General features: G+C 41.4%; 1 non-coding gene across 1 annotated transcript; it reads left to right on the top strand.

Moving 5' to 3' along the window:
• The first annotated feature begins 14512 nt into the window (after positions 1–14512).
• Positions 14513–14619, top strand: LOC145065111 (small nucleolar RNA R71). The gene has a single exon (XR_013688262.1). It is a non-coding gene; the product is annotated as a small nucleolar RNA R71 (small nucleolar RNA).
• The last annotated feature ends 952 nt before the right edge of the window (positions 14620–15571 follow it).

The raw sequence follows: 15571 nt of genomic DNA, 5'->3' as shown, positions 1-15571 counted from the left end.
TTGTAACATATTTTGGGATCAAGAATGGTGATTAGGTATTTTGCTGTACTTTTGAAATTAAACTAAAAAATGTATTTTTAGCTTATTTTAGAACTTTGAGATGTCCTACATACTCCCATCTAGAAAGTTACAGGTGAAAGATTGGAAAAGATGATCACTGATTTGGACAAACATATGTTCTTAACAGATTTGGCACATAGCTTTTGTTGCAGGTAAAACGACAAACACACTAGTTAGTTAACTATATATAATCTATCATGATGTTGGCTATTCATGTTGATATGAAGCAGTGAAGCAAGTGGTAGGAATTCGAGAGAGAAAGAGAGAGAGAGAGAGAGAGAGAGAGAGAGAGAGAGCTTCTGTGAACAAAATAGAAGGTAATTATCATTTGATTTTTCTTCTTCTTTTTGCTTCTCAACAGCTTAAGACACACACTAACAAGAGAAACAAAACTATTTTTTCCTTACTTACATCTTCCTTATTGATCTAGATTATGTTATCTACTTGTTGGTGGGATTTCTATCAATTTCAATTTTAATTTAAGGTGAACTGATCAAGTGCACATGAGGTGTTTGATGAAATGCTCGAGTGAGTGTAGACAATAATTTCTTTCATCTTTTGGCTGTGTAAAGATGGAGGTGGTAAGATGGGTAAGGATGGAACTAGTAATGTTTAATATACCTTGAATTGTAGACTTTTGTTTGGTGAATCACCATCATATGGTTTTAACTACCAAATATTTGTCCATGTTGAAGGAGCATTGAAAGTATAATTGTTGTATTTCAGATGCAACCATTCCTATTTATCAATTTATTCTTTTTCTAAGTGCTCCTTATCATACAGGTCCTCTGCATCATTGATTCCAGTTATCATATATTTGATGATATAAAAATCTCACGTTCTCCACGGTTAATCGATAAAAGAGAATATGACCAAAAGCAAGAAATTTGTGTTCTTTACAAAGAAAGGTTATTAGTTTCCGTACCCTTCATTGGAATTTCTATTATGAGCTCTCAACCACAGGTACCACTACTTTATAAACATGTAAATGAATACCCTTAATTGTTTATGAACTACTAATAGTTTCCTTTGTTTTAGAATCACAGACTTTCATCTTGAGCTTGAGCAAGATGTGATTTTAAGTCTGTTTAAGTTGTTTAAAGCAGTATCCTCAAGGTTCCATAGCAGAGGAACGCCACATATACTCTTGACTAGCTTCATGCCAATCTTCGTGAGCCTAATATGAAGGTACTGGATGCATCCTGGTACATGCCTGATGAACAAAGAAATCCACTTCAAGAGTATCAAGTGCATATTTTTGCTTTCTGAACTTTTGTATGTGGCATTTTATCGAAAAATTGTATGATCACTTGCTGATATTATTCAAACAGGGTATTAACAGGTTGCACACATTCCTGGTGCTCTTTTCTTTGATGTAGATGGGATATCTGATCGCACTACTTATGTGAGACACTTATCATTCAATCCTTTCTGTGTTTTCTTTTGAAGTAAAACTGAAAATATGGAACCTTTAATTCAGCTGCCACACATGTTTCCATCTGAAGAAGCATTTGTTGCTGCTGTTTCTGCTCTTGGTATTGAAAACAAAGATGGAGTTGTTGTTTATGATGGTAAGGGGATCTTCAGTGCTGCTCGTGTCTGGTGGTAAGTTTCATTTCCTTAAAATTATGAGGGCATTTTTGTCTTTTACCTTCAACTTCTGAGGTAAATTTTCTAACTAATACAAAAATGTGTACATCTCTTTCATGATATTCCTTTTGGCAGAAACCTGAGAGAAGGTTGTTAATATCTGTCCATGCTGAAGGAGCATTGAAGGTATAATCGTTGATTCATATTTATCACTTTATTCCTTTTCTAAGTGCTACATTTGTTTTTTTTTCCACATCATACAGGTTCTCAGCATCTTTGATTCAAGTTATCATATCTTTAATGATATAAAAATCTCGTGTTCTCCTAGGTTAACTTAATCCTGAAATAGCAGAACTTAAAGAAAGGCTTGTAGCCAGTAGGGCTACCCGAGTAGAGGTTTGCTAATAGTTTTACTTGGAGTTATTTAAAATGAAAGAGAAGAAGAAAATCAAAATGAAACAAAAAGAAGGGTCTGTACCAATTCAGCTAGTGATTGGCAGTGAGAGTGTTGCTTCTGATCCAGCAACTTCTACTGTATCTGCTCCAACATAATCATCAGTTCAACCGAAAGGTAAATGTAGAATCTTATGAAACTCATTTACCACTTTTATATGAAATCATTCATCTAACAATATTAACTTTTCCAGTTATGTTGTTTTTCGATGACAATCTTTGCACCTTTTCAAGGAAGTGGAATAAATGATCCAACTACAACAATGGAGGAGTTGTATTCACTTTTGTTGATAATTGGTCATGTATTGGCAGATGAAGGGAAATGAGAAACTCAATTGATGAGGTTACACTGCTTCTGATGCAACGTTCCAGGGAAGCATTGCTTAGATTTTCTACAGAGCATACTCAGGGAAAAGCCTTGCTCAAGATTATTGTGCGAATACCACTTAGAACACTCATTTCATATCCTGGAGAAACTGATTTACATGTATCTTTACACATTGTTCACTAACCTTTTAGTCTTTCATGCAAGTTTCCCTTATATTCATAGATGTAAATATTTAATATATACATATCTATGTATAACTATGATAGATATTTTTAAAGTTCAGTTGGTAATATATTTATTTCATGTGTCTTACAGGCTCTCACATGTAACCTGTTTCTTGGTGGACAAAAGTTGTTCTTGATCAAGAGTTGGGATTGATATTGAAGCTAAGAGACATGATGATTGGTTGGATACATGAAGGGTTTCAGAGCTTCTTAAGACAACTTAATGATGAGTTACTTAAACAAGAAGGTGCCCTTTTATAGCAATGTAGGATTAGGTTATATAGTTAGGGAAAACCTCTTAGTAACAATGTACAATCATATCCCTTTAATATCAATGTATTACAAATTTTTGACATGATGTTATTGGATGAAATTGATTGTTTTGGTATATATTTGTTTCTATATTTTTGTATTATGCGTAAAAGAGTATCGTAAAAGCACATCGTATATGCACATCGTAAATGGTTGCTGAAGTTTATGACATGCAAATGCATGTCATCTTCATTTATGACAGGGGCTTCCTTGATACGCATTGCGTATCATAAACACGCCCGTCGTAAGGTTACGACATGCAAATGCATGTTGTCTTCCTGTATGACAGGGCCTTCCTTGATACGCATTGCGTGTCATAATTGCGCGTCGTAAATGCGTGTCGTAAAAGCGCATCGTAAATGCGCGTCATCTATAGACGACGCGCAAAAACGCATCGTCTCTCTTTATGACAGGGCCTTCCTTGACGCGCATTTGCGCGTCGTCTGAGCATTTTACGACGCGCAATGAGCGTCGTAAAAGCCTATTTTTCTAGCTCTTTGGGAATGGTACACAGGACTATCTCAGCCTTAGCTTTTCTCTTTCCCTTGCAAAGAGAAATATTTTCTGGACTTCCAATGTTTCCATTGTCAATGTCCATGGAAGTTTGGGGAGTAGATCTTCCAATCAAATTTGCTTTTCCATTACGCCAAATCATTGTTGATTCAGCAGCAACAAGCAAATATGTAACATCCTAAAAATACAGGCCAAAAATTTCATTTTTAAGTAGGTCAATTCATAAAAACTCCGATATAAAAGTTTCATAGTAATGCTTTATGTCTGAAAACCAGCCACATCATATTAATATGTCAGAGTACATCCCAGAAAATCCATAATGCGGAAAAACAAGAGTGTGTGTGTGATATGCCGCTACCGCGCCGGCTCCTTCCCCTAGCTGAAGAGGTACCTGAAACCAAAACTGTAAACTGTAAGCACGAAGCTTAGTGAGTTCCCCCAACATACCACATACCATACAATATACTATCAGGTAATTCTGGGGCGCCTGCCTTACCCATGTCAAACCATTCTGGGGTGTTTAATGTACCCAGGTCAAACCATTATGGGGTGTTTGACATACCCAGGTCAAGCCATTATGGGGTGCTTGACGTACCCGTCGGTCTATTTCACCCGACTACCAGGGACTATTTCACCCCTACTACTACCACATAGCATAACATAATGTACTGTCAGACAATTCTGGGGTGTCTGACTTACCCAAGTCAAGCCATTCTGGGGTGCTTGACGTACCCGTAGGTCTATTTCACCCGACTATCGGGGACTATTTCACCCCCTACTGCTACTATCACATATATCATAACATATCATGCCAGCATATAAACATATCATCACATACTGTCAGACATATCTGGGGTGTCTGACCTACCCTTCGGTCCTAACAACCGAACTCTACTACTATCACATATAACATATCAGGTAGTAGCAAACCTAGATGATATCATAAAGACAATCATCTAACATACAACTCCTACTGGTGGGCCGTCATTGTAGCATTAGACCCACCGCTACTGGAAGGTAACTCACCTCGAAAAGTAGTTGCTGAAAGTTTTCTTGCTAGACGTCTGACTGCTGCACCGGTAACCCTCCGGCTATAAATCCATAAACATAGATTAGTCACTCATAAATACCCTTAGGTCAAATGACTGACCTACCCCTGGTCCAAGGTCAACTCCTTGGTTAAATTCAACTTCCATTTGACTGGATTCACCGAGTCATGGCACAGACTCACCGAGTCCCTCTCCTACTATCCCAGTACTAACTCATCAAGTCCCTCTCCCCACTCACTAAGTCACCCTTAAATCACTTCTTTGGACGATTAGACCGACTCGCAATCCGACTCGCCGAGTCCCACGAGCAGATTTCCTACTCTCTTCCAAATCCTCACCAGAGCATCCATCTTGAGGATTTAGGTTTCTGGGACTATTGCTACACGTTAAATTGCTAACTCCGCGTGCAGCTACGAAGGGTTGGACCTTCTACACTTAAACCCTTCTTAACTCAGTAACAGTTCATATGACTCGCCGAGTTTGAAGAACAACTCGTCGAGTTCCAGGAAATCTTCATAGGACTCGTCGAGTCGTTCATCCAACTCGTCGAGTCTAAGACCATCTTCATAGAACTCGCCGAGTCCACTTCGAAACTCGTTGATTCCCTTCAACCCTCCTCCCATACAGACCAAATCTGAGACATGCAACGGTTCCAAACCATAGATCTAAGCTCCTAGGGCATGCTTATCACGTAAAGTTGCAAACTTTACGTGCATACATGGCCCTATGACCTCCAAAAGGCAATTCCAAACTCTTTATGAGGTCATACACTCGATAGGGACCTCAATCACTTCAACCACAGAGACTTTACACTTCTAAGATGTCCATAAGGTCCAGATCTGAAGTCCTTTCAGAACATAGAGCATAACACATGGAGTTTGAGGTTTTAAGGCTTGAAAACCACCAATTAGGGACAAAAAAGGGATCTAATGAACTAGTGATCAAGGTTGGAACTTTTCTACCTGAATGGAAGCTTCTCACAGTGTAGATTTCGGATCTACTTCCCCTCCTTGCGCTCTTCAACCTCCTCCTTCTTCTAAGCTCCAAACTTCCTTCACAAAGCCAAAAATCACTCACAAGAACAATATGGGGGCGAGGGTTTCGCTCTACAACTCTCTAGAAGTGTTAGGGACAAGGGAGGCTGAGTTAGTGTGTTTAAATAGGGTGCAAACACCCGGGTTAGGGTTTTACTCGTCCAGCATGGACTCGCCAAGTCTGGGACCCGACTCGCTGAGTCCCTCACTTAAATCCCGTGCCAAAATCGCTCCTACTCGGCGATTCAGGCCCCCAACTCGTCGAGTCCAAGGCAAAATGAGAAAAATACATAAACAGGAATCGTACCAGGAATCCGGTGTTACAAATCTCCCCCACTTATCTTATACTTCATCCTCGAAGTATGATGCCCGTTCCCAGAACAATTCCGGGTAATGCTCCATCATTTCATCCACCGGCTCCCAAGTCCATTCCGAGCCCTTTCGGTGCTGCCATTGCACCTTAACCAGCTCCACTCTCTTATTCCTCAGATCCTTCGACTTCCTGTCGAATTTAGCCACAGGCCGCTCGATGTAATTCAGGCTGTCATCGACCTGGATACCCTCCAAAGGCTCCACTGACGAGTCGTCCACCAGACACTTCCGCAACTGAGAGACGTGGAAAGTGTTGTGGATCTGGCTGAGTTCGGCTGGCAGATCCAACCTATACGCCACCTTACCCACCCGGGCTAATACCCGGAACGGTCTAATGTACCTGGGGCCTAACTTGCCCCGCTTCCTGAATCGGATGACACCTTTCCAAGGCGACACCTTCAGGAGAACCATGTCTCCAACTTGAAACTCTAAGTCTGATCGGCGCTTGTCGGCATAACTTTTCTGCCGAATTTGAGCAGTCTGAAGCCTGCTACGGACCTGCTGAATCCTCTCGGTCGTCTTGATCGCCTCTTCGGTTCTCCCCATGACCCTCTGGCCAACCTCTCCCCAACATATCGGGGTCCTGCACTTCCTCCCATACAACATCTCAAAGGGGGGACGATCGATACTCGCATGATAACTATTATTATACGAGAACTCCGCCAACGGAAGGTAGGTATCCCAACTACCTCCGAAATCCAGAACACATGCCCGCAACATATCCTCTAATGTTTAGATGGTCCGCTCGCTCTGACCATCCATCTGCGGGTGAAAAGCGGTGCTGAAATGCAGACGAGTACCCAACTCGTCATGAAACTTCTTCCAAAATCTGGAAGTAAAACTCACATCCCTGTCTGAAATCACTGATGCTGGCACCCCATGCCGCGCCACTATCTCCCTGATATAGATGTCGGCCAACTTCTCGGCCGAGATGCTCTCCTGAATCGGAATAAAATGAGCGCTCTTGGTCAATCGATCCACAATGACCCATATCGAATCCACTCCTCGCGCGGTCCTGGGAAGCTTCGCGATAAAATCCATCGTAATATCTTCCCATTTCCACAACGGGATATCCAACGGCTGCATCTTACCGTGTGGTCTTTGGTGCTCGGCCTTAACCTTCCTGCAGGTCAAGCAACGCTCCACGTACCAGGCTACATCCCACTTCATGCAAGGCCACCAATAATTCAAACGAAGATCCATATACATCTTCGTCGCCCCGGGATGAATGGAGAATCTAGATTTGAGCGCCTCTCCCATCAGAACCTGGGGCACGCCTCCATGGTACGGCACCCACACCCTACGGTGTAGTGTCAACAATCCTCGACTGTCATAGTCGAAAGAGGAAATCTGACCCACAATCCTCTCACTCTTCCGATGTTCCTCCTTCATCGCCTCCTGCTGAGCCTCCCGAATCTGCTCCAGCAGCGGGGTCACCACTGTCATCCTCAGACAGACATCCCTGATCAGTGTTTCCTTGCGGCTAAGCGCATCGGCCACCACATTGGCCTTCCCCGGGTGGTAAAGGATCTCACAATCATAATCCTTCACCACATCTAGCCACCGACGTTGTCTCATGTTCAGATTCGGCTGATCCATAAGGTACCTCAAGCTCTTGTGGTCTGTGTAAATTGTATAGCGAACCGCATAGAGGTAATGACGCCAAATCTTGAGGGAGAATACCACAGCCCCCAGCTCCAAATCATGCGTCGGGTAGTTCGCCTCGTGAGGCTTCAGCTGCCTCGAGGAGTAAGCAATGACATGCCCTCTCTGCATCAATACCACGCCCAGACCTGAGATAGATACGTCGCAATAAACAACAAAATCCTCCACGCCCTCTGGCAGGGCTAAGATTGGTGCCTCGCACAATCTCTGCCTCAACGTATCAAACGTCGCCTGTTGCTCAGGCCCCCATCGGAAGACTACGGCCTTCCTCGTTAGCCACGTCAAGGGTACAATTATCTTGGAGAAATCCTGGATGAATCTCTGATAGTACCCTACTAACCCCAGAAAACTCTGAATCTCAGATGGAGACTTCGGAACCTCCCACCTCATCATGGCCTCTACCTTGGCCGGATCCTAAGAAATCTCGTCCTAGTTGACAAGGTGCCCAAGAAACTGCACCTCGCGCAACCAGAACTCACATTTGGAGAACTTAGCGTATAAGATCTCCCTCCTCAGGGTCTCCAACACCTCTCGCAGATGCCCCTCGTGCTCCTCCTGCGTCTTGGAATAAAACAAGATGTCATCAATGAAAACTATCACAGACCGGTCCAGCATCGGTCTGCACACACGGTTCATGAGGTCCATGAACGTGGCAGGAGCATTGGTGAGCCCAAACGGCATCACCACGAACTCATAATGGCCATAGCGCATCCGAAACGCAGTCTTCTGCACATCCTCCTCTCTGACCCTCATCTGATGGTACCTTGAACGCAAATCAATCTTGGAGAACCAAGATGCTCCCTGAAGTTGGTCAAAGAGGTCATCAATCCTCGGGAGTGGGTAACAGTTCTTCACTGTCACCTTATTCAGCTCCTAGTAATCTATACACATCTGGTGCGACCCGTCCTTCTTTTTCACAAACAGAATCGGGGTTCCCCAAGGAGAACTTCTCAGTCTAATGAATCCCTTGTCTATCAGCTCCTGCAGCTGTGTAGACAACTCCTGCATCTCGGGAGGAGCCAATCGATATGGTGCCTTGGCTATCGGAGCCGCACCAGGGACTAAGTCGATCCTGAACTCCACTTGTCGCTCCGGAGGTATCCCAGGCAACTCCTCGGGGAATACATCCGCAAACTCTCGAACCACGGGCACATCGCCCACTGTCGCCTTACCCGACTCCCAGGTGTCCATGACATAAGCGACATATCCTGCGCAACCGTGCTGAAGGTAACGCCTCGCCCTCGCCGCGGAGCATAAGGTTGGCCCTCGCTGTGGTCTCTCACACTGAATCACCAACTCTCTCCCACTTGGGGCTCTGACTCGCACTAGCTGTTGCACGCAGTCTATCACTGCCCCATTGGGGCTCAGCCAATCCATACCAATAATTACCTTGTTTCCCCGCAACGGAATGGGAACCAGGTCAACCAGATACCGTTACTCAAACAATCTCAATACACAATCCCAGAAGACCTCTGATGCTCGCACCGACCGGTCATCCGTAATCTCAACCTCTAGAGGGCAATCCAACATGCCCGAGGACTCAAGAAACTTCTTGCTAAGCATAAGAGAAACAAATGATCGGGTAGCCCCCGAATCAAACAACACCTGAACTGGGATACCGTTCACATGGAACGATCCTAAACAAGGCACATACATGTAACATATCAAAATTATAGCAGCATAACATAAAAGCATAGATAAGAAATTATACCCGTCACCACATCGGGTGTGGTGCGTGCCTCCTCTATAGTCAGCTGAAAGGCCCGACTCCTCACCACTGGAGCCTCCGACTTGACCTGCCGGCCATCTGTGATCCCCAGGGTCGTTGGGGCTGGCGCCTTCACCGGCGCTGCTGCTGCTGTCAACTGAGGGCAATTGGCCCTCTTGTGGCCCCTCTGGTTGCAGTGGAAACACAGCAACTCAGATGTCTGAACAACCGAAGCAGGGGCAGTACAATCCCTGCTAAATTGTCACGTCTTGCTACACTTGTAGCAGCCCGACGATCCCAATCTACATGCTCCCTCGTGCGACCTGCCGCATTTCCTACAGCAGCCCGATCCTCCTTGACCTTTCGGCCTACCATCTGATCCCTTGGGCTTCTTCCCCGAAGCCCCAGCCACCTGCCCCTCCTCACCCTTCCTCTTCTGGATATGCTCCAAATCAATCTCCCTCTCCCTTGCCCTGGCAATCATGGACTCCAGGGTAGGGCAAGCTTAAAAGCTAACATGCTCTTGGATGTTAGCCCGTAGCATGTCATGGTAGCGGGTCCTCCTCCTTCTTCTAAGCTCCAAACTTCCTTCACAAAGCCAAAAATCACTCACAAGAACAATATGGGGGCTAGGGTTTCGCTCTACATCTCTTTGGAAGTGTTAGGGACAAGGGAGGTCGAGTTAGAGTGTTTAAATAGGGTGCAAACACACGGGTTAGGGTTTTACTCGTCCAGCATGGACTCGCCGAGTCCCCACTTAAATCCTGTGCCAAAATCGCTCCTACTCGGTGAGTCGGGCCCCCAACTCACTGGGTCCAAGGCAAAATGAAAAAAATACATAAACAGGAATCGTACCAGGAATCCGGTGTTACAAAATAGGTAAGATCAATAAGGGTCATGTCATGGTCTGTCACATAGTAGTCCTTAATGAACTCACTATATGAATCAGGAAGTGATTCAAGAACCTAGTCAATATCCAACTTCCTCGAGACAACGACACCCAATACTCTCTGTCTGTCAATATGTGACTTCATCTCCAAGACGTTAGTACACACAGGCCTTCCATCTTGATGTTATATTGCAAGTAGGGTTTGAGTGATGACCTTGAATTTTTCAAGTCTTTGAACTTGTGGGTTAGGGAGAATTATTGAAGGAGGTGGGGGAAGTGGAGTATGACTTCCATGATCCAACCACGGGACATCATCTTCAAGAGGAAAGCTTGTTCCAAATGATTTGGGAAGACCACAGTTGTCTGAACTAGACATATACAATGGGAGAAATTCAAGTTAGTTGATTTAGTCCTTAATATAACACCCAAATGAAATATTAAGGCTAGGACCCAACACAATTTTTTTACAATTTGGAAGAGGGATGTCATTATCCAAACTGCAAAATATTTCAAGGTAGGTAAATGACGATTTACCAATTTCCACAACGAAAAACGAAAAAAGAATTTTAGGTTTTAAGTGAAATGAAACTTCTAGATCCTTTGATATTCATTGAAAAATCCAATGACATGTTTAAATCTCGAGTGTGCCCTTCAAGTTTGTGACCGAGACGCCGAGGATCACAAACAAGGTGTGAATACCCATGAAAATTAGCTTGGTACACCCAATGTTACAACCACCTAATCAATGTTCTGGTTAACCACACACACTCCATTGATCCATGATTAACATCAAGCTACCCTTTTCCATGCATTTTTGGTCTAGATTAGTGTGTTGGTTAACCACACACGCTCCACTAACGACTTAACAAGGTGCAAAGTGCAATTTCATGGGTTAGCACCATATTCACATTTTCCTAAGTAACTAAGATTTGGGAATTTATAAGAGTTTAGTTACTTAATATTTATCATTATACTTTTAATGAAGGGAGAATCAGAGTCCTATCCTACCCGTTCGGCTAACGACCCTCCACCAGTCAAGGAAGCGGTGGGTGAGAGTGGGCACCCATTAAACTGTCATTTTATAGGCAGTAACCTTATATTTTTCTTATAGACCGGCTTCGTGAATGAGGCCTACTAACGGTAAGACTAACTTTACTCTTATACATATATATAAATATTAAAATATAATATTATAATAGTATAAGGATTGAATTTTAAACTTTTAAAATTCTAGGGTTTGGAACTAAATGTTTCAAAAGTTAGACTTTTACATTTACAAATTCCAAAACTTCAAGTTTTGTAACTTTCAAAACTTTTTGAAATCCATAACTTATGAGTTTAATAAAGATTTTATGAACGGACTCTTGACATTCCATAACTTGAGGGCAAGTTATGTAGTTCATAAAAAAACCATTTATGAGAAAAAGACTCTTCAAGTTCATAACCTATGTCTTTAATGATTTCTTTAAAAGAAAACTTTTCATTTTCCATAAATTGAGGACAAGTTATGGAATTCATCAAAATCATTTAGATCAAAAAGTCTAACAAGAAAATCAAACAATTTGTCTATGATCTAAATTAAACTCATAAGAACAAGACAATTCACATCAAACAAATTTCATGTAATTAGACTAACCATATAAACTAATACAAAACATGAAACTTTGATAATTATCTTATAAATTGGATAAGCATGATCATTACCACATCAAAAACAGGTTTATAAGTTCGAAAACCATTTAGGGTAATGATCCTAGTCCAATTCCATCCAAAAAAACTCGAAAAACTGCATTCTAGGGCACCAACTCGTCGATTGTATGAACCAACTCGGCGAGTTGGATCAGTTTGTGCTTGGACTCGGCAAGTCCCCCAGTGGACTCGGTGAGTCCACTATTCAGAACAGCAGAAAATCAATTTTTAAAGCATTTCCAACCAAGTAGCATCAAGTATAATTGAAAACAAGCATAGGCTCTGATACCACTGTTGGGTTTTGAGCATTCTAACACTCCTAAGTATACATGCAACCCTAAATACCTTGGATCTATGTTTTCTCTATTATACATGCAAACTTGAACTTTCCACGGTATTACCCTAACTAGCATACAAAACATTGATACTTGGGTAATAAAACAAGTTAGATAACATACATTTTCTTGTAGTTGGAAACATTGGACCTTTAAGAACTTAGTGCCCCAAGTGTTGCACTTCAAATGGAATCACACAACACCACCAACAATTGGAATAACTTGAGAGAAGAACGCTTGCTTCACAAATCGGCTAGCCCTCACTTCTTATCACTTAAAAGGTGTCATTTCATGAGCTATGAGGCTTCTTATATAGTGTGCACATTAGGGTTACACCATGTAACTCATGACTTTCCATATTCCTCATGATCCATGGGTTTTAACCTCCATGGAGTATCCATGGGTCACCACATGGGTTTAGCCCAACATGAAGAACTATGGATCATAAGCCCACTTTATAAGAATGAATGATTTACCAAATCAATCCTCATTTATTTAATTAGTCTCTTTTGATCACAAAATTAATTCCAAACTAATTCTTGATCAATACTAATTAAATAATATGATTTCATATTAATATATTAGAGCTTATAATATCTTAATAAATCATAAATATCCACTTCTCACAAAAGTCTATCCAAATTGTTCCGATGTCATGCAACCCAAATGGACCATGCTACTCTTGGGTCAAGTACATACCAATAATGGTTATGGGCTTAAACACCTAATCCAACACTTCATGAATCAATTTTGGACTCATCTTAAAGGTAATTGCATCATCTTCCACACGAAGTATGAGCTTTGAGTCGTGGATTTCAACTAGAGCTCTTGCGGTACTCAAAAATGGTCTTCCCAAAATAATATGAAGTTCTTCATCCTCCTTATGCCAAGAACCACAAAGTCAACTGGAAAAACAAACTTTCCCACTTTCACTAGTAAGTCTTCAATTATTCCTCTAGGATATGTGGTTGAGTGATCTTCCATGTGAATTGTCATCCTTTTATCTTGGAGATTTGATAATTTGATCTTTTAGTAGAAAGAGTAAGGCATAAGGTTAATGCTTGCCCTCGAATAGGCTAAAGCATTAATAGAAGTTGGAATGTCAAACTCACAAGGTAATTTGAGTTGACCTGGATCTCCCATCTTGATTAGTAATCCTTTAATAATCGCGGCTGAACACAACTCATTAAGAACTATTGTTGAGGCCTTGTCCAAATCCTTTCTACTGGTCATAACATCTTTTGCAAACTTTGGAAGTTTAGCCATTTATTTGAGGAATGAGGCGTTAATCGAGAGTGAGAGCACTGGTTCCATAAACTTCCTTGGTTCATGCTCCATAGAATGCTTGATTGCTCGAGATAGGAATGGAAAAGGAGGCTGATACAAATGAAAAGTAGAAATTTTTCATCCTCTCGAGACCACGAAGTGGTGATATCACCACGACGTGGTGAATCATCAGAGAACATCTCACTTTTTGATCGTTTACTTCGGGCTTCTCTTGTTCCAAACACGACTTAGGCTATATTGTAGTTGTTTCATGGGTCATTATTGGCTCACAATGAACCTCTTCTTCGGTGTAGATCTCCATGACAAGAGGTTGTGAATTTGATTCTTGATTTTTATGAGGTAATCTCTCATTGACAAGTGTAGTAAGTTAACCAAGTTGAGTCTCTATATTCTTGATGGAAGCTTGGTGATTTATCACATTGGCATTAGTAGTATCATGTCTATTTTCAAATGCTTCTATAAATCTATGAAGTACCGACTCGAAATCCATCTTCTTTACGGGTGCTGGTAGCTCTTTTTGATAAAAGTCTCTACCGGTTTGTCTATACTTTTCATCCTTTTGCTTCATGTACTTTTCATATGGCAACCATTCATTCTTGGGTTTCCTACAATCTTCATCATACTTTTCACCACTCGAGTAGAACACTTGTGCTTTCTTATTCCTATTTTCATCAAAGTCACAATCCTTGGTTAAATGTGGACCATAACAATTATCACACCCAACTATTATCGCATGAATAGATTGATCTAATTTTTTCATTCATCTATCCATAGTAACTAGTTTAGGTATGATTGCATATAAGTTCTCATTCCCTCCATATCCTTTTCCTCTAGTAACATCGTCTCGTGGATTGTGGTACTCACGTTAGTGCTTTCCAAACTCTTCAATCAGTTCTTTAATAGTCGTCGGCTCCTTTTTCGTCATTGGCCCTTGTGATTCAAGAAGTTGTCTAGTTGTGACATTCACTCCATCATAGAAGATGGAAACTTCTTTTTGAACATTAAGATCATATTGAGAGCAACTTCTAAGCAAGCCCTTATATCTCTCACATGCTTCATACAATGATTCCTCAACCTCTTGTTAAAAGTTAGCTATCTTCTTTTTGAGCTTTGAAATCTTTAAAGGTGGACTAAATTGCTCAATAAAAGCATCATGAAGGTTTGCCCATGTGGTAATGGATCCGGGTGCAATAGATTTCAACCAAACTTTAGCTTCACAGGTAAATGTCACAGGAAGCATCCTAAGTAAAACGGATTCTCTTTGCACATTATGAACATCAAAGTAATTTGTAATGTCTTTAACCTCGTCAATGCTCATGAAAGGATCTTCATACTCTTTCCCAGCGAAAGGTATGTCCTTGAGCATGGATAGAATGTGCCCTTTGAGCTTGAAACTTCTCTCAGCTAGTACCTGTCACACCCCCAAATCAGACGGCGGAAACGTCCGAGTGCTCGCGTGACTTAAATTGAATATCATCACAATGAATATACATAAATCATAATATAAACATCACCATGCATCAATATATTACAACTGACGTTGTTCACATCAAGTACATTGTTTTAACATTACAAATCCATACATAAAATGTTTGATAGTTTTCAAAAGCACAACACACTAACATACTTGGTACTACTCCTCAGCTTACCTGTTACCTGAGAATAAAAGTTATTTTGAAAACGGTCAACATATGGAATGTTGGTGAGTTCGTAAGCAGGTTTGATATGAAAATGTTTTGTGTAGTTGGAACGAAAACAACCCAGAAAATCCAATATTTTTTGAAAAGGCCATTGTTTATAGAAAGTGTAAAGATCCGTAAATATATGTATCATGATTTCAAAATGTGTATAATTGAAAAACTTTGTATTAAAAGTACCAGTGAAAAATGTTGAACTTCCCCGGAAAACCCGATGTTTTCCGAAAATAAAAATATCATATAACGGTTCAAATTGCTATCCCATCACATGAATGATTTTGACTTACCTTGATTACTTGATTTATATTGGATTTATTTATGTGAGTCGTGATAACCATGCATGATAATGACTAGTTCGTCTGTCTT

The sequence above is a fragment of the Lactuca serriola genome, chromosome 7, assembly GCF_051521515.1.
Source record: "Lactuca serriola cultivar US96UC23 chromosome 7, Lser_US96UC23_V15, whole genome shotgun sequence".
Classification (NCBI taxonomy): domain Eukaryota; kingdom Viridiplantae; phylum Streptophyta; class Magnoliopsida; order Asterales; family Asteraceae; genus Lactuca; species Lactuca serriola.
The sequence above is the reverse complement of the archived record's forward strand: the minus strand, read 5'-3'. Positions and strand labels throughout refer to the sequence as shown.